This window comes from Camelus dromedarius, chromosome 15 (assembly GCF_036321535.1).
Source record: "Camelus dromedarius isolate mCamDro1 chromosome 15, mCamDro1.pat, whole genome shotgun sequence".
Taxonomy (NCBI): domain Eukaryota; kingdom Metazoa; phylum Chordata; class Mammalia; order Artiodactyla; family Camelidae; genus Camelus; species Camelus dromedarius.
In genome coordinates, this window is record NC_087450.1 from 12633853 (window position 1) to 12653963 (window position 20111).

Sequence of the window (20111 nt, forward strand, 5' to 3'; positions counted from 1 at the left end):
CCGGAAATTACCCTATAATCCAGAGGCTGCCGGCTCTGAACTTGTCTGAGCCAGTATGGTATTTTATAGACTCTTAGCTTGTAACAAAGTTATGGCGTTGACTGTATCTCAGTGGGGAGGTCAGGTCTGGTAACCTCTACCCTGTGCCCATTTCTCATGGAAGATGACCCCAGTCAAGGTCAAATATTATCTCCAGAAATGGGAATTCCAGCCTAAAATCAACTTTTAGTCACGGTTTCCTAAGGGCTCACATTTAAGGCTAGGGCACACATCCCATCATAGCCTGTAGCATCTGCCACATGCAGAGAAGTTCTGTTCACACCAGGCAGCTGCCTCTTTTGAATGGTCTGAGTTTTCAGTCTAGACAGCCAAAACTGCCTGTGTTCAGGGAGCACGTGTTCAGGTTGCTGCTGTGTCACTGCACTTCCTGACTAGTTTTAATTAGCCCTGAATATAGTCTACAAAGTATAGAATCAAAAATGACATCCTGTGCATTACTACTACCTGAGACTTCCATCCTGAGGTCAAGGAACACCTGGGAAGTGAGTGCATCCTCTCCAACTCCCAGTGCTTCCTTGCATGTTTTTGACCCAACCTCTCATCATGGACATTTTCCATTATTATCCCCTATCTGCACCTCAATGGCCAATCTGTTAATCAGCGAGGTCATCTTCCTTCAGAGACATTTGACTTCTGACCTAGTCCCCAGTTCGTGTCTCAGTTCTGAAGGGTACATCCTTGTCCACCTGAACGTTGCCCACCACACACCGTGATGACCAAATAGAACATCTCATTCAAAGGCTCAAAGGGAACCAACCATCAACATCACTGTGCCTCTGCAGAGCTCCCTGTCACTGCAGGGTTTGTGTTCAACAATTTGTTCCCTCTCTCTAATCAGAGCACCCCCACCATGTTCCCACATCTCCCTGCACTTCCAACCTGCATAGTAATGATGCTCTCATGTCCACTTGACCTGGAGCCTTCAAACCCACCAGACTAGCCTGTGGATCAGAATTGAGAGAATAATAAAGACAAAGATTGCTCACTTTCGGTTCTTTCCCTAGAAATTAACTAGCATCCTCTGAATTTTACTTCCAGCTTTTTTTTAAAAGTATGTATGTATGTATGTATGTATGTATGTATGTATGTATTTTAAAGTGGCAGTTTCTTTTTATTTATTTATTTTGGGGGGCTTATTCAATTGGCTTATTTATTTTCAGTGGAGGTACTAGGAATTGAATCCAGGACTTTGTGCATAATAAGCATATACTCTACCACTGAGTTATACCCTCCCCCCCTACTTCCAACTGGTGTTTATCCCAGCTCTCCTCAGCTCTTGACTCTTGACTTTGCCATCATCTGAGGCTCTGTTCGTGCCCTTTGGAATCACTGAATGAACTTGGTTTTCTGGGCTTAACCCATCGAGTTCTTAAAGACTCTGCCTTGTATTCATTGCTCTGGTATACCAGCCATGATAAGTTGGGTCAGGTTGCGGTAACAATCAATTCCAAGATCTCAGAGCCTTCATGTAACAAAAGTCTGTCACTCATTCTATATGTCCAGGGTGAGGCAACAGGGAACTCTGCTCATTGGAGTTACTCAAGAGACCCAAACTGATGGAGGCTTCATCTCAACACCTGTTACATGATCACTGTGGTAGGAAGAAGATATGGCATGTAATGTGCTGGCTTTTAAGATACCTGTCCAGAAATAACACACATTGCTTCCACTCACATTTCATTGGCCAAAGCAAATAACATGTTCATGCCCAACATTTTTTAAATATTGATTGATTTATTTATTTTAATTTTTTTTAATTGAAGTATAGTCAGTTTACAATGTTGTGTCAATTTCTGGTGTACAGCATGTTTCAGTCAGACATATACATACATATATTCCTTTTTATATTCTTTTTCGTTATAGGTTACTACAAGAGATTGAATATAGTTCCCTGTGCTGTACAGTATAAACTTGCTGTTTATCTATTTTATATATAGTAGTTAGTATCTCCAAATCTCGAACTCCCAGTTTATCCTTTCCCACCTCCTTCCCCACTCCACCCCCAGTAACCTTAAATTTATTCTCTATGTCTGTGAGTCCATTTCTGTTTTGTAAATAAGTTCATTTGTGTCTTTTTTTTTTTTTTTAGATTCCAGATATAAGTGATATCACATGGTATTTTTCTTTCTCTTTCTGGCTTACTTCACTTAGGATGACAATCTCCAGGTCCATCTATGTTGCAGCAAGTGGCATTTTTCTTTTTTATGGCTGAATAGTATTCCATTGGATAGATATAGATATAGATACACCACATTTTCTTTATGCAGTCACCTGTCAATGGGCATTTAGGTTGTTTCCATGTCTTGGCTGTTGTTAATAGTCATGCCCAACTTTAAAAGTGAAAGAAAAGTGCAACCTACCATAAGTCTACCAGATAAGCCCTTGTCTGCCTCTCCTCTGACAGCAGAGGCTTAGATACTGAGAGGCCCAGACTTGCCGCTGGAGGACAAATACCAAAGCTGTGTCCAAGAAAGGGTGCCAGGGCTGAGGAACTCAGCCAAATCTAGTTGTCATGCAAGGAGCCAGAGGCAAGAAACAGGATCCTAAGAGAAGGTCAGGCAGACAGGGAACATGAGAGTAAAAACCAGCAGAGCGGATGCTGCAAATAGAAACTCTGTAAACAAGATCCCAGACTCACACCTTTGGGTTTTCAAATTAAATCTCTTTAATCAAAATAATGCTTGCACATATTTGACAAAATCAACTGGTTTTCCAAGTCTTTCTGGGAAAATCACATTTCGTCCTCCACCCTTGAGGCTACCTTTTCAACTTTCTTTACCTTATCTTTTGATACATAGCCTCATATATTCTTGGATTTGGTGGAAGGAGTGTTAGACTATCTATTTTAGTCTATTAGTTCCTTCCTGCTATGAAATAAGGGGAATTAGCTCTCTTACCCACTCACTGCATACTTTCCCTCTCCTTAGCGTCCCAGTGTTAATCCACATTGAGTGTCAATGTGATTCTGAATATGTAAATATTGTCATAGAAGCAACACAGCATAATGAGTAAGAGTAAGAACTCTGGAGATAGATTACCTCGATTTGAATCCTGTCTCCACCCCTTCCTGTGTGTGATAGGCTAAGTAATGTCTCCTCAAAGATGCCCACGCCCTGATTTCCAAAACTTATGAATGTTTTACTTTACGTGGTAAAAGGGACTTTGTAGATGGAAGCACTGTGAGATGGAGAGATTATCCTGGATTACCAGGTGGGCCCAGTGTAACCACCAGGGTCCTATTAAGAGGAAGGCAGAAAAAGAGAAGAATGTAAAGATGCAAGCAGAAGTCAGAGGGAGAGAAGATGCTACACTGCTGGCTTTGAAGATGGAGGAAGGCGCCAGGAGGCAAGGAATACAGGTGGCCTCCAGAAGATGGAAAAAGCCACTAACTGGATTCTCCCTTAGAGCCTCTAGAAAAAATGCAGGCCTGCAGACACCTTGATTTGAGCTCATCAAAACTTATTTTGGATGTGTGTTATTTTAAACAATTAAGTTTATGGTAATTTGTTACAGCAGAAAGAGGAAATGTAAGTACCGTGTGGCTTCATCGAGGTACTTAACCTCTTTGCCACAGACTTCTTATCTGCAAAATGAGTTACTGTGAGAATTAAATGAGTTAATAAATGTAAAATAGTTAGAACAGTTTCTTGCACATAGTAAGTGCTATATGTGTATTTCCTATTATTGTTTGTAGCTAAGCCACCAAGAGGCGTATGCCTTTTCTTTTGTCTTTTTCTGGCACTTATAAATCCCTTAGTCTTCTATGCATTTATCACTAACTCATCTCCAGCTATAAAATTGCCTGTCAATATGCCCATACATATAAATGACATGTCTATTTCATTTTTTTCTGGGAGACATCACTCCTGGAGCCCCGGGTTCGCCTCTCCACTGCAAGCAGGTTGCCCTCCAGGCCTGCCGCACGGCCACTGTCCCTTCATTGTCCTTCTGGGGACTCCCTTCAGTCTTCTCTTCTGTTAGGTCTCCTGCTTTCCTTGGTTCTGTCTCTTCCTCTTTCTTTTTTGTTTTCACTCCACTTTTATTGAGATATAACTGTATCTTTCTCTTTCTTATTTACTTTCTAACTTTGATGGTGTATATCCTCCAATAGCTCCTGAAAAAAGGTACCTCAGAGGTAAATTTGCTGAGACCTTGATTGTCTGAAAATATTTTTGTTCCATTCTCACACTTAATTGATAGTATGGCTGGATACCTTTTCTAGTGCCATAAACTGAATGTTTGTGTTCCGCACCCTGCCCCCGCCAAAATTTATATGTTGCAACTTAATCCCCAATGTGATAATATGTGGAGATGGGATCTTGGGAGGTCTTGAAGGTAGAGTCCTCATGAATGAGATTAGTGTCCTTATGAAACAGGACCTAGAGAGATCCCTCACCCCCTCCCCCATGTGAGGTTACGGTGAAAACACTGCCATCTCTGAACCTGGAAGCCGACCCTTCCCAGACACTGAATCTGCTGGCACTTTGATCTCGGTCTTCTTGGCCTCCAGAATTACAAGAAATAGATTTCTGTTGTTTTTAAGCCATCCAGTTTATTTTGTAACAGCTGCCCGAACAGACTAAGACATCTAGATTAGAAATAATTTCCTGCATGATTTTGAATGTATCATTCCCCTGGCTCTGTCCTTCTATGTTACCTATGGAAAGTCTGAGTTTCTTGATTCCTGATTTTTTTTGTGTGACCTATTTCTCTGGGAACTCTTAGGATCTCCTCCTTATCTCTATTCATTTTTTACATTTGAATGCTGACAGATTTCAGTCCCCACCCCTCCCACTTCTCTTCCTCTGCATGTAGGCAAAACCATAAGCCCCATGGCCCCTCCTTTGGGAAGTTCAAACCATGCAACCATGTCTGTACATGAAAACTCTTAACCACACCCCTACTCACTAACTGCAATTGGAGCCAAAGCTAGTCATCCCTCCTGCCTCTGTCAAGATATTTTCTGACCTCCTTGGGAGCCTGGGGCATGGAAGACCTCATCATGTGCATAATAGACCTCTTCATGCCTTCTTGGTACATATGTGGTATCACTAGTGTTGACATCCGAATCCATTCCTCATCTGCAAAGAGACCACAACACAGCTTCACCACTTACTAGCTGAATGATCTTAGGTAAATTCCATACCCTTTCCCTACCTGAGTTTATCTGTTTGTAAATGGGAATAATTGCAGTATTCATACTGTTCTTTTAGAGATGAAGTGGGTTAATACTTATAAAGTGTCTGGCCCATAGTAAAAATTCAACAAATATCAGTTATTACTGGTGGGAACCATTTTTCTTCAAAGATTTGGGCACTTGTTGAGTTCTCTCAGTTAAGAGACTCAGACGATTTTAGCTATAAGCTATGTTTCTGGTATTGTTGAATTTATACCCCTCCCTCTGTCCTCTACTTCTAGAACGTTTCCTACATTTTGTCTACTGTTTTCTATCCCACTTTCTTTTTATTTCGCTTTATGGGCCATTTCATCAACTTTATCTTCGAGCTCTTCTGCAGCCTTTATATCTAGTCTCTCGTTGTTAATTAATAGTAGAATCCTTGTTTCTTTTTTTTTAATAGCTACTTGGAGATCCAGACTGAACAGCTCATTTTCCAGCCTTCTTTGCAGTGAGGTATATCCATCTGACTAAGTTCTGAGCAGCAGAATGGGAAGGACAATGATGAGTGAAACGTCTCCTTGAAGTCTCTTAAAGAGAAGAAACATACTCTTCTTACTCCTGTCTGCTGCCTACGATGTGGAAGCACTGGGTTTCTTACTTTCAGGCTTATTATATGGGAGAGCAAAATAAAACACTGAATTTTGAAGAGTTATTTATTTATTTATTTTTGTTGGAGGGGACATAATTAGTTTTACTTACTTGTTTATTTTTAGGGGAGGTACTGGGGATTGAACCCATGACGTCATGCATGCTAGGCATGCACTCTACCACTTGAGCTATACCCTCCCCCAAAGAGTTTTACATTTTTACTTTCTGAAAAGTCTTTCTTATTCTCTAAATGCTTCTTTTATTAAAGTAGCATTTTGTTCTCAATTGGTGATGAAATGTCTTACCCTTAAAGGATATTAATTACAGGGTTTTTTGTTTGTTCATTTTTTTTCTTTCTTTTTTTTTTTTTTGGCTTCTTATATTGTCTCTATTTCTACTGAGTTTAATTTTTTCTGTTTGTTTATTTTGACCTTTGACTTTTATGTTAGAGGCTTTTCCTTGATAGTCTGGTAATCATTGACTCTTCATGTTATAGAATGAGATGCTGTAAAGATAACTGTGTGTAATGGGGTTTGATCTCTCCATAAGGAATAAAGTAAGACCCAAACATTTTTTTTCAGGATCTCCAAATGCCAATATCTGTATGTCTTTTACCCTGGGCTAATCAGTGCCCCTAAAGGAAGATCATTTGCCTAAGGGAGTATAAGCCTGGCTACCTACACTGGTCAGGCCATGGCTGAGTGAATGATGGGAGGATGAAACCCGACAGGCAGTGTTGGAGAGGAAATTACCCAGGATTGGTGTAGAAGTCCTCCCCATCTCTAGAATGAATGGATAGAATAACTATCTTGAGGAGAGAGGCAAAGAGTTCCTCCGCTTGAGCCCAGCACAGGGCTCAAGGGGCCACATATTCTTGACAATTGCTTCTTGGAGCCCCAGAAGATATCCAGGATGGCCTCAGGTGGCTCACTGCAGCTGGTCTAAGATGCAGCTGGTGTGCACAGTAACTTCTTTACTTTAGTTCTCTAGCTGATCTAGTTTTCTCCCAGAAACCTCTCTGGGTTGTGAAGGGAGAGGAAAAAAAATGGATATCCACTCTGATTTAAAGTTTTATCTGATTAAGTCATTTAAATAGAACCTACAAGAAATGCATAGCTCCTTCAGAAAAAAAAATTGCCTGTCTGCATGATAGCCTCCACTGTATCCTCCACAGTTTCTTTTCCTAAGGTGGCCTTCAGGTGCATGGTGAGAGATGGGCTTACATGATCTCATAGCTTTGGAAAACAGAGCCTTCAGATCCACATGGTGTTCTTGCACAATCAGAAATACTCTTCAAGTATCAAAGGATGCTATCCACAGAGAAAAGGCAAGCCACAGAATGGAAGAAAATATTTGCAAATCATACGTTTGATAAAGATTACTATCCAGATATATATACAGGATTTGTACAATTCAAAAGCAAACCAAAAAAAAAAACTAATTTTAAAATGTGCAAAGGGCTTGTATATATATTTCTCCAAAGAAGATATACAAATGTCCAAAAAGCACATGAAATGATGCTCAACGTCACTAATAACTAGGACAATCCAAATCAAAACCATAATGAGATACCACTTCACATTCATAAGAATAGATTTTTTTTTTAAAGCGCAGAAAATAGCAAATGTTGGCAACGATGTGAAGTTGGAACTCCTGTGCACTGCTGGTGGGAATATAAGATGGTGTAGCTGCTGTGGAAAACAGCAGTTCCTCTAAAAATTAAACATAGAATTACCATGTGATCCAACAATTCTGCTTCTGGGTATATACCCAAAAGGACTGAAAGCAAGGACTTGAACAAATATTTGCACAACCATAGCATTACTCACAATACTCAAATTCTATTGGCAGATGAATGGATAAACAAAAGGTGGCATATTTATATATATATATATATATGCAATTGAATACTGGTCAGATTTAAAAAGGAATAAAATTGTGATTCATGCTATACTGTTAAAACATGAGTGAACCTTGACTACATTATGCCTAGTGAAATAAGCCAGGCACAAAAGGACAAATATTATATGATTCCACCTATATGAGGTATCCATAGTAGTCAAATTCATAAAGACAGAAAGTAGAATAGTAATTTCCAGGGGATGAGGGAAGGAAAGTTATTGTTTAATGGGTATGGAATTTCAGTTTGGGATGATGAAATCATTCTGGAGATGGATAGTGGTGATAGTTGCACAATAATATGAATATACTTAATGCCACTGAACTGTAGCCTTAAAATGGTTAAAATAGTAAAAATTGTTATGTGTAATTTACCACAGTAAAAATAAAAGAGATATCCTTTAAGGTTGAAGATTTATCATCAGGGGAGCAGTGGGATGTCGGGGAGGGTTAGTGGACTCCTCTTGTCTCCCTCTCTCTAACTGACACCATCCCCTGTAACTCCATGATGGGTTGTTGTCTCCTTTCTGTCCCTTCGAACTCCCATCTAGTCTGCATACTACCACCAGGTACCCACAAGGCTGCCTCCCTCCTTCATTGTTTTTTGGCTTCCATAGTTTCCGATAAGTCCGATGTAATTCTTACTTCCTCCCCCAAAATGTATATATCTTTTTTTCTCTGCCTGCTTTTAAGATTTTCTCTTTATTATTGGTGATATCCAGTCATTAAGTTATGAGACAGTGTCAGAGCTAGGAAGGTAACACCAACCCTTCCAAGAGCCCACCAATGCTTCCCCACATCCCATTACTATCCTGGTAATAAATCTTCAGTTTGAAGAGTATTTCTGATTGCACAAAAATACCACATTGACCTGAAGACCCTGTTTTTCAAAGCTGTGGACTTATGAAGCCACCTTAAGAAAAGAAGCAGTGGAGGGTATGGGGAATTCATCTTGGAGACAGATTTTTGTTTTCTAGAAGAGATAAGTGTTTCTTGTAAGATCTATTTAGTCAGATAAAGCTTACAATCCTAAAAGGATATATACCTAATAACACAAGTTGTAAATGCATGGAGCAATATGACTAGTGATTCTAGACTTGTGCAGCTTAACGGCCCTGGAGAGGGTACCCACTTCCCACTCCTCACATTATTCACGTCTCAGTTCAATGATCCTTCTTCAAACAGCTCTTAAACACTTAAATCAAAAACAGCTATTCTTTCAACCATTCCTTAACCCTGCTTTATTTTTCTTTGTAGTGCTTAGTCAAAACATGACATTTTATTTTTTGGTTACCTGTTTACTGTCAGTTTCCTCAGCTGGTGAATAAGCACCCTGGGTGCATCTTTATTATGTTATTCATATCATATACCCAGAACTTAGATCAGAGTCTGGAGCATCATAACCTGCTCAATAATATTTGTTAAGTGAATGAATTTAATTATTTATATATTTACTTAATTCTTGTATTTAATGTTACATATATATTTAAATTACTGTTATTTAATGAGTTTACTTAGCTATTCTTGTCATTTTTATCATGTATCCACTCATTTTGCAATGAATTAGTAAGCCTCCACTTTGTGTTATGTACATATTTAACATGACAGGTGGGGAGACACAAAGATGTATAAAGTAAGACTTCTATAAAGAAATCCCACTTTCTGAAGGATAAAATTCAACGTCCTTAGCAAGCAAAGACTGGACACCCTAAATCCAAGGAGGAAGTAAGAATTTAAAAAAAAAATCCAAGAAGCTAAATTTGTCTCTAGAAATGTGGCAGAGTCCCTCTGCTTCCCTCCAGCCCCTCCTACAAGCCCAACTCCCGAATTTCCGCAACGGAGGGCGGCTTCAGGTACCAAGCCGGCCTTGCTCAAAGCACCTCCCTGGGTAATTGACAGCTGGGGAAATCCCACTGAGACCCGCCCCCAAGCCCCTCCTTGCTAGACTGAGTGGCGCAATCCGGTGGGAGTGGCTGCTGGCTCAGCCAATGGAAGGAAATGGGAGCAAGCGCTTGTGTAAACAAACCTAGAGGTGCTGCGCTTTGAGCTCCTCCCCCACGTGGGGGCCAGACGCATCCTTGGCCCAGTGCCTATCCTGGACTACCTTAGCGTTGTTTCAGCCAATCAGAGCCGGTGTCTCTCGCAAGGAGGCGCTCCACCCCAAGGGAAAGACCGAAGGGAGCAAAAAGACAGACATTGATACCAATCAGACGCTGGAACTTCTGCGGGAGTGGGCGGGAACTGCTTCACATTTAGACCAATAAACAGCACACGTGCCCTTCTAGGTGACTGAGCGGCGTCCTCTTTCGCCCAATAGACGAATGGGGCGGTGCCCAGCAACCAATGGCTTGGGTTCCGGGGCGGGGTGAGGAGTCAGTGTTCAGTAAGAGGTAACCTGGAGAGTGGTAACGGCGCTCCTCGGGTGCTGTGGCTCACGCTTTGGTACTGGAGGCCGAGACTGTTCTGACGACGGCGACCTCTGCGGCTACAGCTGAGGTTCTCGGAGGAGTGGCGGAGTACGGTCTGGAGGAGAGGCTTCTGGACAGCCCAGGTGGGCAGGGGCGCCCGGGCTGCCGGGGAGGGGACCCGCGGGAAGCGCCGCTCTCCCGGCTCTGGGGGCCGCCCTGCGCCTCCCTTTCCGCCGCCGTCGGGGCTGTGAGGGGCATCGCGCGCCTGCCCGAGCTCCCGTGGGGAGGGTAAGGCGGCGGGTCCCACGTCGCGGCGGCCGGCGAGAAAGGGCGTCCGCTGGGGTCAGCCCCTGCCCCTCGGGGGGCGCTATGCGGTCTTTAGTCCCTTTCTCCCCGCACTGGCGCGCTATTCTTCCCCCACTCCCAGCTTCCCTGGACTCCCTCAGCCCCCTTGTAACACTCGGACTGAAACCTCAGGCTTGCGAGTCCCTTTACTGCCCCGGTGCACCACTGCTAGGCAAACTGACCAGTGCAGCCTCCTTCCGTACCCCACCCCCCCAAAATGGGGAGGGGGAAAGAGTTGCGCATTATCGGCCCTCTCCCCTTCGCGGGCCCCCGTGCATTATTTGCGTTTCTGATACTCCCTTCGCTTTCCGCGTTACTCTAGCCCTCATTCTTGATACCTAATTTGAGTTAGGGACCTTAGCCACTTCGCTTCATCCTTCCCTTCAACGAATGGGTCCTTTACTCCCTTCCACTCCCTAAATTTCATTCTCACCTCTCTTGGAAACTAACATTTTCCACTTGCCCCTTCCAGGCAGCTGGAAGGTGGACGCGAGAGAGGCAGAATACACTATAGAGGGAGCTTTGCAAGGCTGGAAACTTTAATCGGTTTTGTTCATGGTAAACCATTCTTGCCTTCCTTAAAATGGCATTTGATCATTATATCCTTTCTAGAATCTTTGTCCCATTACAGTTGTTTTGGTGATAATTTTTGAAAGTGCAAATGACAAGGGTTTGCTGGCAGCAAGAAATTTGAAAATGTTTTATTTTTCAAGTGGATAGGATTGGATTATACTTTAAACAGCATAGCTGGAGTCTCCCAGAGTTTGCAGTGTAAGGGCCTGACCACCCTACTTTGTCATAAAATATAGGATATACTTTAGCTGTATAGCATAATATGATTTGATCACACCCAGACTGTGGATAATATAGCATTGAATCTGTTTAAAAACAGCATTGTATTTATCTTCATAGTATCTTAGTTTGGGTTTCAATAGTTTTGGTTATAGCCATATGTTTCCAGATAAAAGTACAAACTATGTTGTGCCTGAATAAAATATGTCAAGAATTTTAGGGGGGAAAAGTAACTTATCATACTTAGTTTTGATTGAGACTTCAGAGTTTTGAAAATATTAATTTAGATTTTGAACAGTGAGGATTTTGTTTGAGGGGATGGAGGAAATCAAAGTATTGGGATAAGCCTGTTGGGTCCTTTACCCTGTGTGCGTGGAAATGGGAGGTGGGGGAGGGGAGAAAACACGGATACAAAGCCTTGTAGGTCCTGACAGTGCTTAGTTTCATGACTTTACATAAATTGGAATTATTTTTCCTAGTTCCTAGTGGGGAAATGTAAGTAGTGAGTTTAACATCATGTCCACTGTGTTTTGGCCAGAATTTCACAAGCTTTTGTGAAAAGTTCTCATTGTTTTCCTTATCCTATTTGTGACATATATATCAATATGCTACCTTGTATTTTACTGTGGTAATACTGTATCTTGTATATAGAGAAATAGGTCTAGTAGAATGAATTAAAAGGAATCTTTACTCTGAGGAGGCAGCTTTGTCTAATGGACCATATGTTTGAGCCCTGTTAATACAAAAAATCACACTGAAAAGAGGAAGATCTTAAAACTGTTGTAACAAATGCCCAGGTGTCTAGAACAATAAAAAGATTTATGACAGAATTATTACCAGTCATCAAATAAAAGTCCTAGACAAATTGCAAACCTATGAGTTAGTCACTATTGCGAGTTGGTATAAGGCTGCACTGGAAAACTAAAGTTATTTTTATACAGTCTTTTCAAGTATGTTTATGCTTAGTAATTATTTCTTTGCAAATTTAGAGCACTGTAGCTGTGATTTCTTCCTAGATTCCTTGCCTTTAAGGAGCTCATAGTTTAATGGAAAAGAGACCTGTAAACCACGAATTAAATGCAGAGGGAGAGATTCTGTAGTGTAGGGGATGTACAGGATGCAGAGAAGCACTGTGGCCCTGTGTTCTTCCTCATCTCCTACTGCTCTAGACTTTCTAAAGTGCCATTTCCTGAACCTACCTGTTTACTTCACATACCTGGGCCTGTCTGCAGGCACTCTTCTCTCTTCTTTCAAGCCTTTTCCACACCTTATGTGCCTGATGAGGTCCGATTTCAAAATCTTCTTGAAGCCTTCCACTGCCTACACTCTATCCAAATAATTGTTTTCTATATATTTCTGTTATTTTGTTATAAATAAGTTGACTCTCATTATTGACAGTGATTATGGTCTATAAAATCACACAGAACTCTAAATTAGCAAATACTGAACCGTTGTTCCTAAGGAAAATATGTACATTTCTCACATAGATTTTTATCTTAAATCCTGAATACAACCCATCCTGGTAGATTCAGTTTTCTTTATTTTACAAAAGAGAAAATGAGGTTCAGAAGGGTTAAGTGACTTGCCTGAGGCCAATCCCTAACAAGTGCGGAAGTTAGGACTCAAACCCTGTCCTACTGGCCCATGAGCCAGAACTCCTTGCACTGCACTACACTGCCCCCTACTGTCTGTTCCTTAGTCACTCCCGTGAGAGCTGAAATGCAGAGCACTGCTTAGTTTGACCTTAGCTGGGAACGTGCTCCAGGAGTGACTTAAAATTTTTGCTATTCTGTGCCTATCCGTGAATGACTGCAAAGGCACCACCAGGATTGATTTTGGGGTTCAAATAAATTTTAGCAAGTAACCAGATTCACAAATAGAGCATACACAAATAATGAGGGTCAACTGTACTTGAAGATCAACCCTGGAGTCTTTCATGGTAACCGTCCCTGCAGTCCACTGTGGAATGTGCCTTTAGCGTCTTTGAGAATTTATTCACTTATTCATTTATTCAACAAATATTTATTAAGCACTTACTATAAGCCAGGTTCTGTTTTAGACTGTGGTGAACAAACTAGAGATTAAGCTGCTACCCTTATAGATGTTAAATTTGAATAGGAAAGACAGATAGCTAACAGCCTGGAGCTCAGGGAATTAGAGATTAACTTGGCCAAGGTGATACCCGGTGCGGCCCCTCCAGCTTCACATGCCCTAGCACATTGATTTCCTGAACAGTTCTGTTCTCCTCTGTGCATACGCTCTTCCTTTTGAGCCTCTCTACTTGTTAATAGTTGGTTTTGAGGCCATTTTTTCCATGTTACTGGCAGGATATTCTAAAATAATCGAGTTAGCCAGGTCTTTGATTTCTGCCTTTGCCACCCAGCAACTGAGTGAATTTGGTCAAGCTGTTGAACTTCTTAAGCCTATTTCCTAATTTCAAAAGTGATGATGTGATGTGCTAGGTCCCTGTGGGTTGGAAGAAAGAGGCACACACATACTACTTTTGATGATGAGGGTTTAATGTAAACTTGAGTGGGATATCATCTTAGCCACCGTATTGTCCCTTGACCCTAGTGCTTTCAAAACCTTATAAAACAATAATTTAGCAGTATTTCAAATAGGATTTGAGCTCTGGAGACCAGAGCTTGTTCACCCAGGATTGTGTTTCCTATGAGAGAGCATCTGATTGGATTGGTTTGTCACCTTTTAAAATGGAGGATCCGTACTGAGAAGAATTTTGAACCAAGCCATGTCCTAGGCAATCTCCCTTAAGTTCAAGCTGTGGATTGTCCTTAGAGCTCTGAGTCTGGTCCAGGCACTTGTGGCCAAAGTAGTAGAATTAGTTTCATGTATTTTTCTATGACACAGACTGTAATATATATGAAAAGACCCCTTTGGAGACAATTTCTTCAGAAAACAATTGAGGGTAGAGCAGTCCTTAGAGTTTCATGGACTTCTGTCCAATTCAAATACCTATCTAACATGATTATAGACAGTGTTTAATAAAACACCTAACAAGATAATTGACACATGTCAAATATTTCAAAGGTCTTCGTTTTGGTGTTGCACTTAACGTTATTATAGTGTGGTTATTTGTTCATGTGGCTGTCTTACTAGACTTTGAGTTCCATGAGGACAGGATCAACATCTGTATCCTTCTATCCAGTTAGTTCAGTGCCTGATATATGGTAATAAATGCACAAATGCCTGACTTGAAGAATTCCCTAACTTCCTGAAAGGATGGAAGGGTATGAAAGCTTCCCAGAGAAGGCATTGTTTAAGCTGGTTCTTAAGAATGAGTAGGAATGCTTTCTAGGTGTATAAATCCTTGAGGCAGCATTCCAAGTAGGGACCAGCAGGTGCAAAGGCACAGACTTATAAAAAGATAATGAAGTTTACGGAACATTCCTATAGATTAAAACAACAAACAAAAAGCAAACAAACAAAAATCACCTAACGGGAAAACTGTCATTGGGCTTGGCCAGAGGGCAAGTCACGACTGAGTTAACCATGACCACAGCTGCTCAGTAACAGATGCAAATTTTAGGGAGAAAGTGTAATATTCTCAAGTTGTTGACAGGGTATCAGTAACAGTTTAGAAAACAAGCATTGACTTCTGGGAACTGTTACACTGTAGTGAAATTATTTACTTCTTTATCATGAAGCTTATATGTGTCCCACACTGTTCAAGATGCTGAAATGTAATCAGACTCATTCTCAAGAAGCTTACAAGCTAATGTGGAGGACAGATGGATGAACTTGACTTATCATGTAAGTGTGGTAAGAGAGATATGAACAAAATGTTACCTAAACCAGGAGAAAGGATTAGTTAGTAATATGGAGCCATGCGGGAAAATTTCTCAAATGAGGTGATATTTGAGCTAGGCCTTGGTAGATGAAGAGGTAGGAGTTCGCAAGACCAAAAGTAGGGACTTTATGAAGAATATTTGTGGTAGGAAAGATTGAAGAATTTTCCATTTTTGCTATATCTGTTGTGGGCGTTCAATTAATAGTTACAGTTATTTCAGTAACTTCTCTGAGCGTAAGACATGAGTAGCTATGCCGTAGCAGAAGAATTTTGTGTCAAAATATGCTGGGTTAAACAAAGATTTCTGTAATGCAGGACTGCTCTAGAGCTTTTATTTTTGTGTCCTTTGTGGATTGTAGATCTCCGAAAGGGGTACATTGTGTTTAACCATGGCTTCTCCTCTCCTCAATCTCCCACCCCCACCCCCTGCAGCATACAAAAGATGTTTATCTTTTGGAGAAGAATTGTAGAGATATAGTTTGAGAAATGATGAATTGAATTAAAATATATCTTTACCAAACTAAGATTTATTGATAGTGTCTATGTGCATTGTAAAATAGCATATATAATCTTTCAGAAAAAGAGAGACATTTAGAGAAAAAGAATACATTTCTACTGAAGTTATTATCATCTTGGTTAGTAAGTCCCAAACTTAGAAAAAATTGTTATATGATCACACCCCTCCTTGAAAAGTCTGGCTTATTCATATTTTGAAATTCTGTAAAGTGATCAGAGACACCCTGGGGTGTCGCGGAACCGGAGCAGGAGTCAACGGTGGTGGCAAAGGCAAAAGTCATCTTGAAAGTGAGACTCTTCCAATTTGAGGGGATGCTACTTTTATTCTGCATTCATTTTAGGCCATATTAAGCATGTACCTTGCCAGTTGGGTCTTTTATTTAAGAGCATATTTAAAATCCACACCCTCTTCTGACTCTGGAATTTTGAGGACTGTATGCCAGTGTTCCCTCTTTTCAGTAATACTTGATCATATAAGCATTAAGGTCTGAGACCTTACTGTGTAATTTTAATTCATTTGTCAAATTCTGATTATGTGATTAACTCCCCAAAATATTGTTAAAATTAAGGAAGCAATGATCATGTTTTTGGTAGCGCATTGAATTTGAAGTCAGAAGATCTAGTTTTGAAGTCTGTCTCTGCCAGCTTTCTATTTGAATGACCTTGGGCACAACTGCCTAACCATCTGTGGCCTCCTTTTCTATTTTTTTTCCTTTCCCATTTTGACAAAATAAAAATGCATAGGGTTAGTGTAAGAATTAAATGATGCATATAAACATACTTTATGAATTCTGAAGTACTATACAAAGACAGGTGAAGGAACGTATCCAGCTTAATTTGAATCAATTTTATTTTTAGTTTTTAATTTTATATTACAGAAATAGTGTGTATTTACCATTGTAAAATTAGAAAGCATTGCATAGGTGAAAGGGGAGAAAAACTAGAGCACCTCATAGATCTACCATACTGAGACAATGGTTACCATTTTGATGGACATATTGAATGGATGTATACTTTCTGTGCATGTTCTTGTGTGCGTATGCATTTTAATAGAAATGCGTTCATCTTGGGTGTTTTGTTTAGTCACTTTATAAGTCCCCTAAGAGTACATTTGCTTGGTTCAAGGAATTGTTAAGTCTTTTACTACTGTTTTTGTATATAATGAGGAAAGGCATTGCCTTCTCAGCCTGGTGAACGTGTGACCCTTGTGGTAATCTAATATCCTGAACCATTTCAGAAGCTTCATGAAAGGCACGTTCAGAAATGAACTTGCTGTACATATGCAGTTATGCTTGGCATTTTTGTAATATCGTGCATGAAAAGGATGACTCCAGTGTGTCATCAAGGAGCTGGTTAAATAAACATCCAAAGCGTAGAATATTGTATAGTTGTAAAAAGAATGAAGAAGAGAGAAAAAAGGGTAGAATGAGACTATACATTGCTTATAATTGCAAGAAGAAATTCTAAAATGATATATAAGAAACCAATGAAAGAAATAGGAGAAATGGGATTTTCACCATATGCCTTTATATATATTTACATATTAAAAAAATTTTTGAATCATGTGTTTGTATTACATTTTCAAAAAATGAGTGAATGAATGGTGAATTAAATGAGTAAAGAGAGAGAAGAAGAAAGGATGTTAGGGGCTGCCCATCTTTTTGGTACCAGGTGAATACATAGTAACAGTAGCAGAGATTGGAAGAGAGGCCCCAGGGAGGAGTTGGCAGCCTTATTTTTCTCCTTTTACCAAGTTTTGAATATTTAAAAAATATTTTGAGAAGAATGAAATGATTTAAAACTGCCAGAATGCAGTCCCCATGGCTTGAATAGCTGCTTTCTTTTTCATATTCACTTGTATTTTTTCATATGCATACAAATGAGTTTTCATTTCATTGCACTTTTAATATTTTTAAACTTACCTAATTAAATTTTTTTCTGTGTTGCTATAGGAGGACCTTTAAAAAAAAAAAAGTAGGGCAGGTTTGTCTCATGCACATCCCCAAAGTGGTCTCATCTACCTCAAGAGTCAAGAAATTCTAGCTGCCTATTCTATATGTGACATACTTACATGAGAAAAGATAAGAAAAAGAAGAGATTTAAATATACACAGATGAAAGTAACATATCTCGCTGATTATAAAAGAAACTACTTTTTTATAATTCAGAAAACAAAATATAAAGAAAAATGATCTTTAATTCCGCCACCCAAAACATTGTTTTTTTTTTCCTTTTAAACCTTTTCTAATGCATGTAAGCATTTTTAAGAATAGAATTATATATATTTCTGGCAACTATTGAGATGCTCATGTAGTTTTTTTCTTTTCCTTTGCCTGTTAATATGATAAAATACATTTTCATATTTTTAAATTTTAGACCTTCCTTGCATTTCTGGGCTGAACCCTATTTGATCAAAGTGTTTTTGTTTTGCTTTAATTTTTAGATACATTGCTTGATTGTACTTGCTCATGTTTTATTTGAAATTATATGTTTCTAACATGGAAGTCGGTCTATGGTTTTCTTTTGTATTATCTTTGTTCTGTTTAGTGTGCTGAGCTGCCTGTATACTAATTGTTGGACTGCTCTCTTCATTAGCTTGTCTTCTGAACCAGTTGCATAGGAATCACCTGCTTTTTGAAAGTAGGTGCTTTGTGGAGTGTAGACTGGTCTTGCCTATCCTTTAAAATACATTAATCTCAGAGGAAGTCAAATTTTAACATAGTGATTTGAGTGTAAACAAAAGGAGAACAGAATGTAATTACCTAGTGAGAGCTTGCTTTTGTTTGGAAATGGTGTTCTCAGTGTCTTTTTGTTCCTTAGGCTAGTGCAGACGTTACACTCGCCATCTGAGAGTTTATAAAGCCTTTGTTTTAATGTTGGACAGATGTAACTGTCTAGTTCCAAAGCATTGCACGTATACAAAATGTCCCTACCAAGGCTCTGCTTTATCCCCACCAAAAGCAATAAGCAATGCAGTAAAACTCCCTAGCTAGAAGCTTTTGAAGAATGGAGTGTTCTGGTTTAATTCTATTAACTTGGGGAGTGTAAAGGTTTAAAAAAATCCTAAATTTCAACTCCCTGTTGAATGCAGTTCTAATACATAGCCAATAATTCCACTTTTCTTCTTTAGTAAGTTTGATATATTCAGACCTAGTTGATGTTTTATTATAGAATCCCTAAAGTGTGTGAGGCGCACAATAAAAAGATCCTTTTTTAGAACTTTAGATGTAAGAGGATGTAAATGGTATTGTGTGAAATCAGGCTGGATGGGAACCAATGCCTGTTAAGTATATATTTCAGTCTAAATCTCTGATTGCAGCTTGTTTTCTTATTTAACTCATTAAAATAAAACACACTGGATGGAGAGTGGGAGTTGTGAGGAAAGTATATCTTTTATTTGGATGTCTTTATTTCATATCAAGATAAAACATACAGTACCCCTGGCTTTGGACCCACAGAAGGAAACACGTTTTTCTGTTTGGTGTATACCAGTGGTGCTTCAGGAGCACCTGAAGTGCTTATTACTACTCAGATTGCTGGCCCCACCCAGGGTTCCTGATTCCCCAGGTCTGGCGTAGGGCCTGATAATTTGCATTTCTAACAAGTTCCCAGGTGATACTGATGGCTGCTAGGCCAGGAACTGAAGTTTGAAAGCCATTGCTGTATACTAACTGTAAATTCTAGAAATCTGGTTCTAGAAGAAAGCTAAGTTTGGTCTGGGAGTATAAGAAGCACATGGGTTATGGAGCAGATCATGAAAGGTTCAACTCTCGGCTGCTGCTAAGCATTGTGCTGAGTTCAGGTAAGGAGCCAGGTGCACTGAGGTGCCACAGTTCTTGTTTTATGATTGGAAATCTGAGCCAAATACCAAGTGAGAAATACCGTTTTATTCACAAGGCTTAGAGACCAGGGGGATTCTGATCAAAGAGGATTACGTGAGAATGGGGGTTATTTATACCTCCGTTTTGTCCTCCCCACTTAACATTTAGCCTTGCTTTAGAAAGGCCTGATTTTATTTTTTTGGGAAAGAACTTTGAGTGCCTATTAAATAGAAAGTTTTATGTATTTTAAAAGATATTAGCTATATTTATTCTTAAGCTTTTTTAAACAATATTTTAAGAGAGTAAGAAACTTTTTTTTTTAAGAAATCAAGAATTAAATTGTGCTCTACACTGGAAATTGACACAACATTGTAAACTGACTATAACTCAATAAAATAAAAAAAGAAATCATTGGAATTATATTGTGTTGTAATATGTTGGAGAATATAGTCTGCTTCATAAAACATCAAGCATACGTTGGATTTTTTTTTTAAGTGATTTGTCATTACATTGTTTGAGGTAATACTAGTAATTCTTGTAATCCCTCTGAAGATGAAAAATGAAGGCCAAAATCACAGACTTGGCACAGAAACTGGAGACAGGAGACAGCTATGAAGGAATAGATAGACACACACATTTACACGCACGCGTATATATGCATATATAAAATACCCATACCTACACACAGTTTTTTTA

At 39.6% G+C, this 20111-nt stretch overlaps 1 protein-coding gene and 1 long non-coding RNA gene across 3 annotated transcripts in view; both read left to right on the forward strand.

The window, feature by feature from the left end:
- LOC135323052 (uncharacterized) overlaps positions 1-5853 on the forward strand; it is a 31270-nt gene extending 25417 nt beyond the window's left edge. Inside the window, exon 3 of the long non-coding RNA XR_010384157.1 lies at positions 5640-5853. This is a non-coding gene — a long non-coding RNA (uncharacterized LOC135323052). The remainder of the gene's footprint in view (positions 1-5639) is intronic.
- A 4232-nt stretch (positions 5854-10085) lies between these two features.
- The window catches only part of PAIP2B (poly(A) binding protein interacting protein 2B), a 36299-nt gene continuing 26273 nt past the window's right edge, over positions 10086-20111 (forward strand). For both annotated transcript variants that reach the window (XM_010995376.3, XM_064494407.1), the window contains exon 1: positions 10086-10277. The gene's annotated coding sequence lies outside the window, so the exon portion shown is untranslated. The remainder of the gene's footprint in view (positions 10278-20111) is intronic.